Source organism: Anabrus simplex, chromosome 6 (assembly GCF_040414725.1).
Source record: "Anabrus simplex isolate iqAnaSimp1 chromosome 6, ASM4041472v1, whole genome shotgun sequence".
NCBI classification, from domain to species: Eukaryota; Metazoa; Arthropoda; class Insecta; order Orthoptera; family Tettigoniidae; genus Anabrus; species Anabrus simplex.
The window spans coordinates 302,382,359-302,395,616 of NC_090270.1; the positions used below are offsets into that span (position 1 = coordinate 302,382,359).

The 13,258-nt window shown below is 38.0% G+C and overlaps 1 protein-coding gene across 1 annotated transcript in view; it reads left to right on the top strand.

The window, feature by feature from the left end:
- The window catches only part of mre11 (double strand break repair nuclease mre11), a 154,951-nt gene that overhangs the window by 59,445 nt on the left and 82,248 nt on the right, over window positions 1–13,258 (top strand). The gene's annotated exons all lie outside the window — the stretch shown is intronic.

Genomic DNA, 13,258 nt, shown 5'->3' on the forward strand with positions numbered 1-13,258 from the left:
TGAATGTTCAAGAATAACTCAATATGGGTTTTTATCTAAAATGAAGCTGTTAAAGCTTGTTATAGTTGGTATTATAAATTTACTCATTCAGGACAAATATTTCAGGTTCCCTATGGCATACCTGCCAACTTTCCCGATTTAAGTGGGAGACTCCCGATTTTCGAGAGTATTTCCTGCCTCCCGATTATTCTATTACTTCTCCCGATTTTAGCTTATTTTTTGGTGAACTTCAAACATTTGTTTTCAAATACGGAGCTTTTTTACGCCAGTGGCCAGAAGTCCTTCGCTCATTGGCTGCTTTCAAATGAAGTATCGACGTTTATTAATGCGAGAAATGTGCGCGAATGTGTGATGTTTATTGAAACCTGTATATCGCGACGCGTATATCGATTGTCAATCTCTCGTTCTCGCGTGTTATGTTTGCGTTTGCTCACAGTTCACATCAGTCTAGTCTATTCTAGGGACTAGTCACTAGACATGGAGTCTTTTTTAGTAATTTTGTGACAGAATTTCAATTATAATGACTAGTGACTTTTCTAGAGATTTTAGGAGCCATTTAGAGACAATTCTGACTAATTTTAATTTATCTCAATATAAATAAAATAAAGAATTTTGTCTGTATATTGCTCAGAATTTAAAAAGAATGATATTTCTGTACCGGTCGTGACCACAGTACCTAATAAGGGGAAATGCACGTTTTAATTTTCGTAATTTCTGTTTGGCTGTCTGGCTATCTGTATGTACGTACGTATGTATGTATGTACGTACGCTCATCATGAGAAAATGGCTGAAGAGAAATTAATGAAAATTGGTATATGAAGTCGGGGAATAAGTCGCTACAATCTAGGCCATTAATAATTTTATTCACGCTGAGTGAAATGGTAGTTTAGGGGAAGGCCTATAATTTAATCCTCAAATATTTGTTATTGGCCCTATCGATAAATACTACATAACTAAAGTTATGTATAATTTAATTGACAAAGTTTTAATCCACATATTCAATGCTATACAATAATTGTAATGCTTATGTATACATTACAATGTATTAGCGGACTAGTTTTGACCGTGTGTAGGTCATCACCAGCCTAAATAAGGTACACTTTTTATTTGTTGACATCCAAGAACAATTGTTTGTTGTAAATTGATCAAATTAATCAAATGAGCAAAATATGCAATGTGATAACATGTATATAAAATAGTGAAATGCATGAAATGTTATGTGAGATAAAATTATATCGTGGTACTGATCAATATATAGTGAAATGTTCAAGTTTGCATATTGCAATGAGACTAATAATATAGTAGCACATCAGTTATTTACAATAATGGTTGAAATATTGCACTAAGGTAAAAAATCCCGGTCTGAGTATAAAGTCCACTTCTGGGCCAGGTATGCTGATGATGTCTCCGCAGTCATAGATGAAAAATCAATTGACGCTCCCACCACTATTCTTGGGCTCAATAGTATCAATTCCCATATCAAATTCACATTAGAATCAGAAATAGATCAAAAGATCAACTTCCTAGATCTAACTATCACAAGACATTCAGACTCTTTAACTTATAAAATTTTTAGAAAACCCACCAAATCAGCTACTACTATTCGTCAAGATTCAACCCACCCTCAGTCCCATAAAAGAGCGACGTATGAGGGTTAAGGGAAAGGAGACATGGTGGTGGACAGGCAAAATAAAGGAAAGGAACAAGGTGAAGAAAGAAATGGATAAGGAGAAGCAAAACACGTATCCGAGGGATGTGAATAAGATAGAAAGGTTACATGTGGAATACAAAAGATTGAAACTACAAGTAAAGAGGAGTATCAAGGAAGAAAAGGAGAAATGTTGGGGGGAGTTTACCAACAAAATTGAGCAAGATAGTCGAGGAAATCAGAAAACATTATACAGAGTAATAAAATCGGAAAGAATAAATCAAGAAAAAATCAAGGCATTAGAGAGAGAAGATTGATCCATAGTACATGACGAAAAGGCCCATTCTGAAGGTGATGGCAAAGTATTTTGAAAAACTTTATAATGAGGATGATTGCTCGGATAAAGGAGATACCGGTAAGAAAATGGAAATAAATAAAAAAGATATGTATGGCCTCTGCAGAAAATGGAAATAACAGATGGAGTAAAAGAAGGGAACCCGATAACATGGTTTGAACTTGAAAGTGCAGTGAAAGCAATGACTAAAGGCAAAGCAAGTGGAAAAGACTAATTCAATGCTGATATGATTAAGGCAGCAAGAAGCATTGGATTACAGTGGCAATACCGAGCCCTCAATGCCATATGGAAGGATGAAAGGATACCTGAAGACTGGCAACAAGGAAGCATTGTACCATTGTTCAAAAAAGGGAATAAGAAATGTGAAAATTATAGAGGTATAATCCAATTATCACATGAGCTAAAAATAATGGAGAAAGTCATAGACAAAAGACTGAGGGATATAATAGAAACACAGATAGAGGAAGAACAATATGGCTTTAGACCGAATAGATCAACAATAGACTTGATATTTACAGTGCGAATGATAATGGAAAAATATCTGGAAAGGAACAAGGAAATCATCTTCGTATTTTTGGATTTGGAAAAAGCTTATGATACTGAAAAGGAATGTACCAAAATCATTAATTAACAAGATAAAAATGTTGTATCATGAGATTAAAAGCAGTGTACAAGTGGAGAGTGGTGACTCTGAAACATTTTATATAAAAAAAGGTCTCAAGTAAGGAAGTGGACTGTCGCCATTATTGTTTATTATATTGATGGATGAAATCATAAAACGTGTAAAACGGAGTACAAGTAGTGATGAAGTGAATGCTTTGGTATTTGCAGATGATGTGGTGATTTGGGGAAAGGGAGAAAAGGGAATACAAAGGAGACTGGACATTTGGAATGAAAATCTGAAGGAGTTTGGAATGGTAATTAGTAAAAAAGAAAACTGTAGTCATGCACTGTGGAAAAGATAAAAAGAGAAGCCAAGTGAACATAGACGGAGAACGGTTAGAGAATGTAGAACAGTTTACATATCTGGGTAGTGTTATTAATGGAAGTAGTGAAATCAATCCTGAAATTAATAACAGACTAAGTAAAGGTACAACATTTTATCATCAAGTCAGAGAGCTTTTATGGGGTGACAAAGTACCCAAGAGAACGAAATTAGCATTAAATAATAGGTATTTCATACCAATTGTAACATAGGACTAGAAACACTGGTAACTAATAAGAGACAAGGTAGTAAGATCCAAGCAGTAGAAATGAAACTTTTAAGAGCATTCGTTAAAAAGACAAGAAGAGATAGAATTCAAAATATTAAAATCAGACCAAACCAAACCAAACCCCATGGCACTACAGCCCTTGAAGGGCCTTGGCCTACCAAGCGACCGCTGCTCAGCCCGAAGGCCTGCAGATTACGAGGTGTCGTGTGGTCAACACGACGAATCCTCTCGGCCGTTATTCTTGGCTTTCTAGACCGGGGCCGCTATCTCACCGTCAGATAGCTCCTCAATTCTAATCACGTAGGCTGAGTAGACCTCGAACCAGCCCTCAGGTCCAGGTAAAAATCCCTGACCTGGCCGGGAATCGAACCCGGGGCCTCCGGGTAAGAGGCAAGCACGCTACCCCTACACCACGGGGGCCGGCATTAAAATCAGAGAAAAGCTAAATATAGAATCATTAGTACAGAACATACAGAAAGCAAGACTGAGATGGTTCGGACATGTAAAAAGAATGGGAAAGGGACGGGTATCAAGAAGGGATTTGGAAAGGGAAGTTAAGGGAAAGTTATCATATCCACACAGACGGGCACGAGATGTTGTCAGTTGGTACAGTACTTTTATTTACATATTCACAAATTAATACACACATAACCCTAATCACCGTACCACAAAACAAAAGCACTTCACTTGTAGGATATCAACAAAGCCGCCATCTTTAAACAGTTCACGACTGACACCGAATACCACAGAGGTTACACAGTTGAAAAGAGATGACTACTGATCAATTCAATATGGAGACTGCCTTTCGGCATGTCAGCCACTCTCTTCCAATAGCTTCCAAACCACAACTTAAGTAACTCAACAGTAACTCTCAATAACTATCTTCATCGTCAAGATCGCGTCTTTATATAGGTGCCAGGCTCTAGAAAGTTACGTTACAAAAAAACTACTTTCTTGAATATTCCAGAGCATCCAATAGTTGTTCTAGTGTCATACCATTCTGGAAGTTACAGTGTGTTTCACATTTACGGATTACAATTTATATATACAGGTAAGAATAAATTACATAATATTAATTTACAGGTATTTACGTTAACGGAACTGATATCAATGTCTATGTACAACATATGCTCCATGACATAACCTCACACATAATACGATCATTCAACTACATAAATAATAGTAAAGCTAATACTAAATGGATGTAACTCTTCACAGCTATACATACAGGAAATAATAATATTCAAGATCGATATTACATTAGTTACCCATGGGTGAGAGAATATTCTTTTCAAGTTATACCTGTTACCGCACTTGCGTCAAAGAGACCAGTTGGAAGACCGAGAAGAAGGTGGATGGATCATATTTGGAAGGACATTAGAGAAGCTGGATTGGATGTGGCGGAAGTAATGGAGCAGGAAAAGTGGAAGGACAGAAAGGAGTGGAGGAGGCTTGTTAACCACACTCTGGCGACTGGAGTGGGACATTGATGATGATGTCAGAGTGAATTGGGCAGCAATGTGGTTTTAGAAAATTAATCCATTTGATTTACTAGCATTGAAAATTATATGGCAGTGATGCCGCATTTGAAAGTGATGATGATGATGATTAAGTCCATCCTGCCTACAAAAAGACAAAGGAATGGAGTAAAACAGGTGATAAACCACCCAATTATGAAATTGAAATGTCTGCACTTGGTAGCTGAGGCCATACGTTTATTATTTATTTATGATTTTAGATGAAATTCTGGAATAAAACCCATCATAAACAGGACCCTCCCTCCAGATCACTCTCCTCTACACATTTCTCAACATGTGATTCACAACTCTCTATGGGATGAGATAGCTACTGAAAGAAACAGTTTTGCTGATCAGTTATTCACAGAAAAAAATCCCAGCTCACCCTGTACAAGTTCTCAGGGAACATATCACAAGACTTATAACCCTAAACCATGCCATGACTGTGTTGAAAGCAAGACCGGTAAAAAAAAGTGTAATGAGATATGACTATTTGGTGGTTTTGCATTTCCAGAAGTGTTTTAGGGTGTTTCACACCCCTAAAACTCAAATTGTTATTCTGAGTGCACTTCATCACATCAAAGAAGGGCATGATTAAAATTCAGTATGTTGCAGATTACATCTATAAATCATAGTAGTGTAAAACTGTATCGTATGCATGAAAAAATGGTTTGAATGTGCATGCTCAGTACATTAAAATGAGTGTGTCAGTGGGTTGAAGGATGAAAAATAGCTGTTTCACATGGAATCAGTGTCTCGGATTTGAAGGTTAGCCGAGGCTGGATGATTAATTTTATGAAGAGAAATGGACTTTCTTGAAGAGAAATAGACATTCTTCGATGAATAACAGTGGTATGCCAAGAAATGCCGAATTATTTTAACCATAAAGTAATTGAATTTTATTGCTTCGAGATTGAGAAGCTTAAAGTGAAGGAATATTTGCTCTCCCAAATAGGAACCGCAGGTCAGATGCCAGTCAGTTTCCATATCTACAATCAATAAGGAAGGAAAATTGAGGGTTACCGTACGCACTACTGGAAGCGTAAAACGACGGTGTACTGCAATCCTAGCTGTAACAGGTGATGGCAGAAAGCGTGCACTTTACTAAAAACATTGCCTAAAGTAAAATTTCTGCTGGGGATCCACATATGTATCCAAGAAAAAGGGTGGATGGACACATCATTCGTACAAAAGTGGATATGAACGATTTGGAGCAATCTAGCAGGGTCCCTCCTTCGATGCCTGGCCCTTCTCATGTTGAACAGTTTTCTTTTTTGCCAGTGCCCTACCTCATTATTATGTAGTTACATAAATTGTACTTTTATTAGTTTGTTTATTTCACTTCAGGTTGTAACGTGAAGGATATTTTCCAGTGTTGGTACTTCAAACCCACATCTCCAACTTGCCTGATTACCCTATTTGACTTTTCAGAAATTATCTCATATGGGAATTTTATGCAAGTGACGATAATCGCAGATGAGTTGAACTAATTGTGTGTATATTATATTTGATGTATCTTTTAAATGTAAATGAATTGTAAATAATTTTTTTAATATCTGAATTCCTTGAATAATTTATGCATCCAAAGTTTCGCCTGCATTTTTCATCAAGAAAGGTGTGTTAATTACACGAGAAAATACGGTACTGACTGACATGAAAATGCAACTTTCATAGTTCTAAATTTTTTTTTAAATTGTGATTTGTTTTAATTTCTTATCAACTTTGGGAGACTAATGTATTGCCATATTTTCTCACCTATAACCCCCACCCCCTAATTTTCAACTTTAAAAAATAGGAGAGGGTATATAACAGGTGAAAATTTCACATAATATAGGTTACATTGGCATGGTTAAAAGCAGAAAAAGGAACATCTAGTGCCTTTAAATTAACGCACTAATGAATTATTTAAATCTGTACTTTATTTGCCAAAAATGTGGTGTTAGAACATTTTAAACAGTTTTTTATTGGCCCCCTCCTACAACTGACTGGTCACATGACTAAACACTGTTCCCGCACTACGTCTGCACATCACCATGTGGACTTCAAGGCTGTGCATTGCAATGTCCGAAATCTTGCGACAAAATCCTTGCTTTAAAATCCTTCCTGCATTACCAAGACTTGTACAATTTCACACTTTTAAATTGCGTCATTTCATGATTTATAGTTTTGCTGTTGTGTCTTGCTTCCATAACCCACTCCAGAACTTGTACCTCCACATTATAAAATATTTCCTTTCTTCAAACCACAAGAGGAATTAGATGTTTTTTTAAATTTTAATTATCACTCAATAATTTGTCTCTCTGGTTACGCCAGTAACAAATCATACACGGTTGCACTTTATATTTACTATTTGCCGCTCTCCCTCCACTTTATTCAGCATATCCTAACACATTCAACCTGAAGGATGCTGTAAAACTTGTTCTCTAGCTCATTTTCACTACTGGTTGTGTACTGGATGCTTCCCAATTTCACATTAGACGCTACCACACAGGACGTAGAGTTCCGAAGCTGAAAGCACATTAAGAAATCTTAGATAAGGGTAGAGAGTAACCTAGGGCAATCCATACATGGTGCAGAAGTATAGGTTTTACTATTAACGAAAATGTTGCTGCTTTGAGTGAAACTAAACTCTCCACAGAAGGCAAAATTACTGGTCAAGATTTGGAGATGTCTGGGTGGTTTAGGGTGTGTGGAGATCCTGAGTTGACAAATAAGGAGTTTATCAGTCCAACAATCATCAATATTTCTTGCTGGTCTGGTAATAAGTATGTCCTTCTTATCACAATGCTGTATAATAATGTATTCGAGAATGTGCCAATCATCTTCTGGAAGGGAAAGGAGGGGCAAAAACGTCGCATCCATGGTGTGGGATTTGCTGTGAAGACTAAATTGGTTATTGATCACCAACTTACTCCTACCGCAATCAGCGAAAGACTTATGACTCTCCGCATTCCACTCTCAGGGGGTACTTACATAACGCTCAAATCTGCCTATGCTCTGACCTTAGATGCTGATGATGATGTAAAGGATGAGTTCTACAGTCAGCTGAGCACAACCATCACAAAGGTACCATCTGCAGATAAGCTCTTACTCCTTGGTGATTTCAATGCCAGAGTTGGGAGAAAAATGTGATGGATAAACAAGGAGTTATTGTAATGCAAATGGTCTAGTGAACATGTACAAAACATGAACTCTTCATCAACAACACTCAGTTTCGACTGCCTAACTGCTTCAAGAACACATGGATGCATCCTTGAGCCAAGCATTGGCACATTCTTGAATATATTATTTCACAGCATTCTGATAAGAAGGACATACTTATTACCAAAACAGCAAGAAATATTGATGATTGTTGTACTCATAAACTCCTTATTTGTCAACTCAGGATCTCCATACACCCTAAACCACCTAGGCATCTCCAAATCTTGACCAGAAGAAAGTTGAATATCTTTAAACTTCAGGATGAATCCTTTGCCACAGGATTTCAGAATATGATTATTGTACAGCTAACGACGTTCAGCAAGAATGGGCCACTTTGCAGAAGATAATCACGAAGTCAGCCGAAGAAACCATTGGTTTTGTAAAGCAGTAAGAGACAGAACTGGTTTGATGATAAAAATGAGAAACTTTTATGTCTCATCAACTCAAAAAAGGAAGCCTACCATCTCATCTTCACGAACCATCCTCTAACATGAAGAAAGCACTATTTTAGAACTCAAAAGAATGTGTCAAAGATAAGAAAAATTAAAAATACATGGTGGCAACAAAAACTAGGAACTTCAGAAACTATCTGATGCTCGGGACCTGAGGAACATTTACGCAGGAATTAAAGAGCTGTATGGTCCATCTCGCTCTTCAACAGGTACACTGAAAACTGCTGACAGCTCTACCACTCTTACTGACAGCCATGAAATCCTGGAGTGTTGGAAGGAGCATTTCTCCACCCTTCTAAATCGTCTTTCCACTACTGAAGACTTCCTTTGTGATGTGCCTCAACAGCCCGAACAACCATGGGTGGCAGTTCCTCCAACTTCCCAAGAATTCAGTGCAGCTCTTAATCGTCTGAAACCCAGAAAGGCTCCTGGCCCAGGTAACATCCCTCTGGAGTTAATTCAAGTTGGTGGTCAATCGCTAAAAATGAGTATTTTCACTCTCATCCTCAAAATTTAAGAAGTTTATGCTGGCGAACTAAAAAATGCCACCAACATCACAATCTTCAAGAAAGGTGATTGCAGTGTTTGTGGTAACTGTCGCAGAATATCACTGCTATCTATTGTAGGTACAATTCTTGCAAGAATTCTGCTTAACTGCCTCCAGGTTTTCTCTGAGAGAGTCCTCCCAGAATCCCAGTGTAGATTTCAATCTTCCGGAGGCACAACCGATCTGATCTTCTATGCAAGGCAACTTCAGGAAAAATGCAGAGAGCAACAGAATCCTCTCTCAGTCTTTTATGACCTGGAAAAGGCATTTGACTCTGTCCAAGACCTGGTATGAGGGTGGTACTGAAACAGTTTCGCTGTCCTCAGCATTTTGTTGATCTGGTTCAGGCCTCCCATGATGGCATGACCAGACAGGTTTGCCATCAGAATAGGATCTTGGATGAATTTCCTATTACTCTGGACTGAAACAGGGATTTGTGCTTCCTCTAACACTATTTGCATTATATTTGGCTGGCATGCTGTATGAATCTTCTACAAACAACTCAGGTGTGGAGGTTAGGTATCGTTTCGATGGAGGGCTTTTCAACCTAACAAGACTTCAAATCAAATCAAAATCTCTTTATTTGCAAATGAGGTGTCTACCTCGGTGGCAAATGGTACTCTAAAATACATTATTGTCAAGCACTAAATTGTAAATTAACAAGAGAAGAAGAAAATTTTCCTAGAATACAATATCATACAATTTACGCTAACAATTTTTTCTATTAAACACACAGCTCATCCTTAATAAATTTATATTGTTTACAAAATTCTACTTATAATATCTCCCGTACGTACAAACATAGTCAACTCATATACAGTATGTGGAATTACTTCAAATAATACTATACAACTAGTATAAGATTAAAATTTACATTGCATTTATTTATTTATTTTTTACCCATTTTGAAACCTAAGTAGTATAACGACCTGCTGCGTCTTGACCAGAGCCCCTTTTGCCACCACTTTTCAGAGTTCCTGAAGGGCCTTCACAGCTACCGTAGCGGTCCTAGGGCCCTCGAAATCCCCACTGTACTTCACCCCTACAGGCAGTCCCTTACTTAGGCTGTCCAAACTCCTTAGACCAGGAGATGGAATTAATTTATTCACACACATTTTTTATTTACAATAACTTGCACTGGTCAAATGCCCTCTAACATTTCATTTATTTCCTCTGTTGCTGTTTATTCTCTTCTTGAATATCTGTACAGATTTTGGAAAAGGATCAAACACTACTCCTGGTAAACTGTTCCACTCCTTCACGCCCTTCCCAATGAATGAAAATTTACCCCAATCGCTTCTGCTAAAATTCCTTCTAATTTTATACTTGTGGTCAGTCCTGCCGATATAATTATTTTCCAACTGAAGCCTCCCACAGATATCTCCCCATGCTTCTTCTCCTGTATAGGCTCTATATAATCCTATAAGTCTAGTTTTCTCCCTTCTCTTACTTAAAGTTTCCCCACCCAAGTTCCTTTAACATTTGTGATACACTACCCTTTCTCCTGAAATCCCCTGTTAGAAATCTTGCTGCTTTCCTCTGCACACTATCTATTTCTTTTATTAGGTATTCTCGGTGAGGATCCCAAACACTGTTTGCATATTCCAATAATGGACGAACCATACTTAAGTAACTTTTTTCTTTTAATTCTTTGTTGCATCTTTAAGTAGCCTCATTATGACATGTAACGATCTGTATGCTTTCCCAACAATGTCATCCACATGACCCTTCCATTGCAAATTACTTTCAAATCTCACACCTAAATATTTGCACTTGCCATCTTTTGGGATAACTACCTCATCCAAAGTATATTCAGATTCAGTTTTAAAACTCCTGTTTGTAAAAGTTGTAACAGTTGATTTGCCTCCATTAACCTTCATATTATTTTCTTCAACCCACTGTTGGATACTCTCAAGGTCCCTTTGTAATTCTGAACAGTGCTCAATGTTATTTATTTCCCTATAAACAATTATGTCATCTGCATACAATCTTATTTTTGATGTTATATTATTCCCTAAAACATTTGCGTATATTAAGAAAAGAAACGGACCGATTATACTACCCTGTGCAATTCCCTTCCAAACTTTCTCTTCCTGTGATATGTTAATTCCTACTTTGACTTTCTGAACCCTTGAATTTAGAAATGTTTTTATCCAACGTGTAACCCTTATGTCCAATCCTATTCCCTCCAATTTCTTTAATAATATTCCATGTTCCACTCTATCAAAGGCTTTGGAAAGATCTATGGCTATGCAATCTAACTGGCCTCCTGAATCTAACTGATCTGATATGTCCTGCTGAAATCCCACCAGTTGTGCCTCACAAGAAAATTTCTTTCTAAATCCATACTTGCCCCTCATGAACCAATTTTTACCATCACATATCCCTCTGATGTACTTTGCTATTAAACTCTCCAGTATTTTACAAACTATACTTCGCTCCCAGACGCTTGCCCAGGTTACGAAGGTAACCAAAATGCTGTGTGCGGATGATGCTCACACCAGAGGAATTGCAACAGTCAGTTAACTGCTACAAGAGTGCATGTGATCGTTTTGGTCTTACCATTAACGTTCAAAGGACAAAGGTCTTGGCACAACCTTCACCAGGCACAACCCTTCCACATTTCAACATCTCCATCTCAGATACTCCACTGGAGCAAGTATCCTGTCTCTGTGCTGTAACTGTGAGCTAGATGTGGAGAAGAGAATGGGTGCTGCCTATGCAGCATTTAGACGACTATCACACCGGGTGTTCATGAATCAAGACCTGACCGTGAAGACGAAACTCATATTGTACCACTCTGTTGTCATCACAACATTCCTGTATGGTTGTGAAACTTGGACCCTTTACTGACGTGACTTGAAAAAGCTTGAGCATTTCCACCAACAAAAACTTTGATCCATCCTTAGGATCAAAATGGAAAACCATGTTACCAACAATGCTGTTCTCGAGAAAGTGGTTCCCAAGAGCATAAGAGTCATTCATCATTGGTCATCAGCATAGATGGATTGGCCATGTCCGTTGGATGAGCGATACCAGATTTTCGCGCCAAATCCTGTATGGTGAACTTTGTTCCGGCAGCAGACCTCATGAAGCCCCCATGAGGTGCTACAAGGACCAACTTAAGCACACTATGAAGATGACAGGTCCCAATCCACAAACCTGAAGCACGCTTGCTGAAGACCGGACAATTCCTGCTGCTGCCAATCTGTTTGAAGGGGAACCATGCAGATTTGAAGAGGCCAGGAGGAAAGCACGAAAACTCCGCACAGCACAACCATGCCCACTTCCAACAATTCTATGCAATCTGTGTGGACACTTATTCCATGCTAGAATTGGTCTGTTCAACCATCAAAAGTACATCCACAGACAGAATTGAATTTATTGGAAGAATTTAAGTACTCGGAAACGTGTTAAAGCCACCCTCGCCCTTGCAGGCATGGTCCTGATTAATATTGCAATTGTGTCATGTAGAATCTGTTGCCATTCTTCTTGGAGAGCATCGTGCAAAATCAGAACTCATTGGTAAAAAACACTTGCTCCCACTGCTGTATTGTCTGGTCGCGAAGTTCTGTCGCATTATGCAAGCAAGCAATATGATGTTGTCGGGTGAGTTCGAGGCCCGTAGCAGTTCTTCTGGAATGGAGACTAGCTTCTACTAATCTTCTTTGGACAGATCTCTTATATGTGCTCACCTCCTGGACTTGCTGGAGTTGATTTCGAATTTCAAAGGCAGTGGTGCGACATTACAAGTAATAAATCTCTTGTCATGGAAAACTGATCATCCCTATCGGATGTGACCTATTCAGTACTGATTTTGGTCTCCTAGAATAATGTCCCTTTTCCCTATAGCTTTGTACTGTTCTGGAAATTGTCGAAGCCATAGTACTTAACACTCGTGCAACATACCACATGCTACAACTTTCACTGAGGCAACAGTTCATGCAGTGTCCTTGGGATTTAACAGCATGTTTTCTCTTGGAAATTGATTTTTAAAAACTGCCAGGTTTGCTTAGAAATACAGTTCATTGAAAGAAAAACACCTGTAAAATGGTAAAGAGCAGTGTTGGGTGCACAAAGTGTATAATAAATTTAATTGTGCCAATACCTTGTAAAAACACTTCCAGGCTAAGGAAGAGATAAGATGGTGAAAATCACATGAACAGGGGTCATAAACGACTTTAATGCAGGATTTTCTCACAAAAAGATAACAGGTAACCTTCCCATGAAGGGCGATAAAATAAAATGTTGTAATTAAATAGACAATTACACATAATTTATTCAGTATTTATAATGCATTGCATTTTTTTGGGTCAGTCAGTGT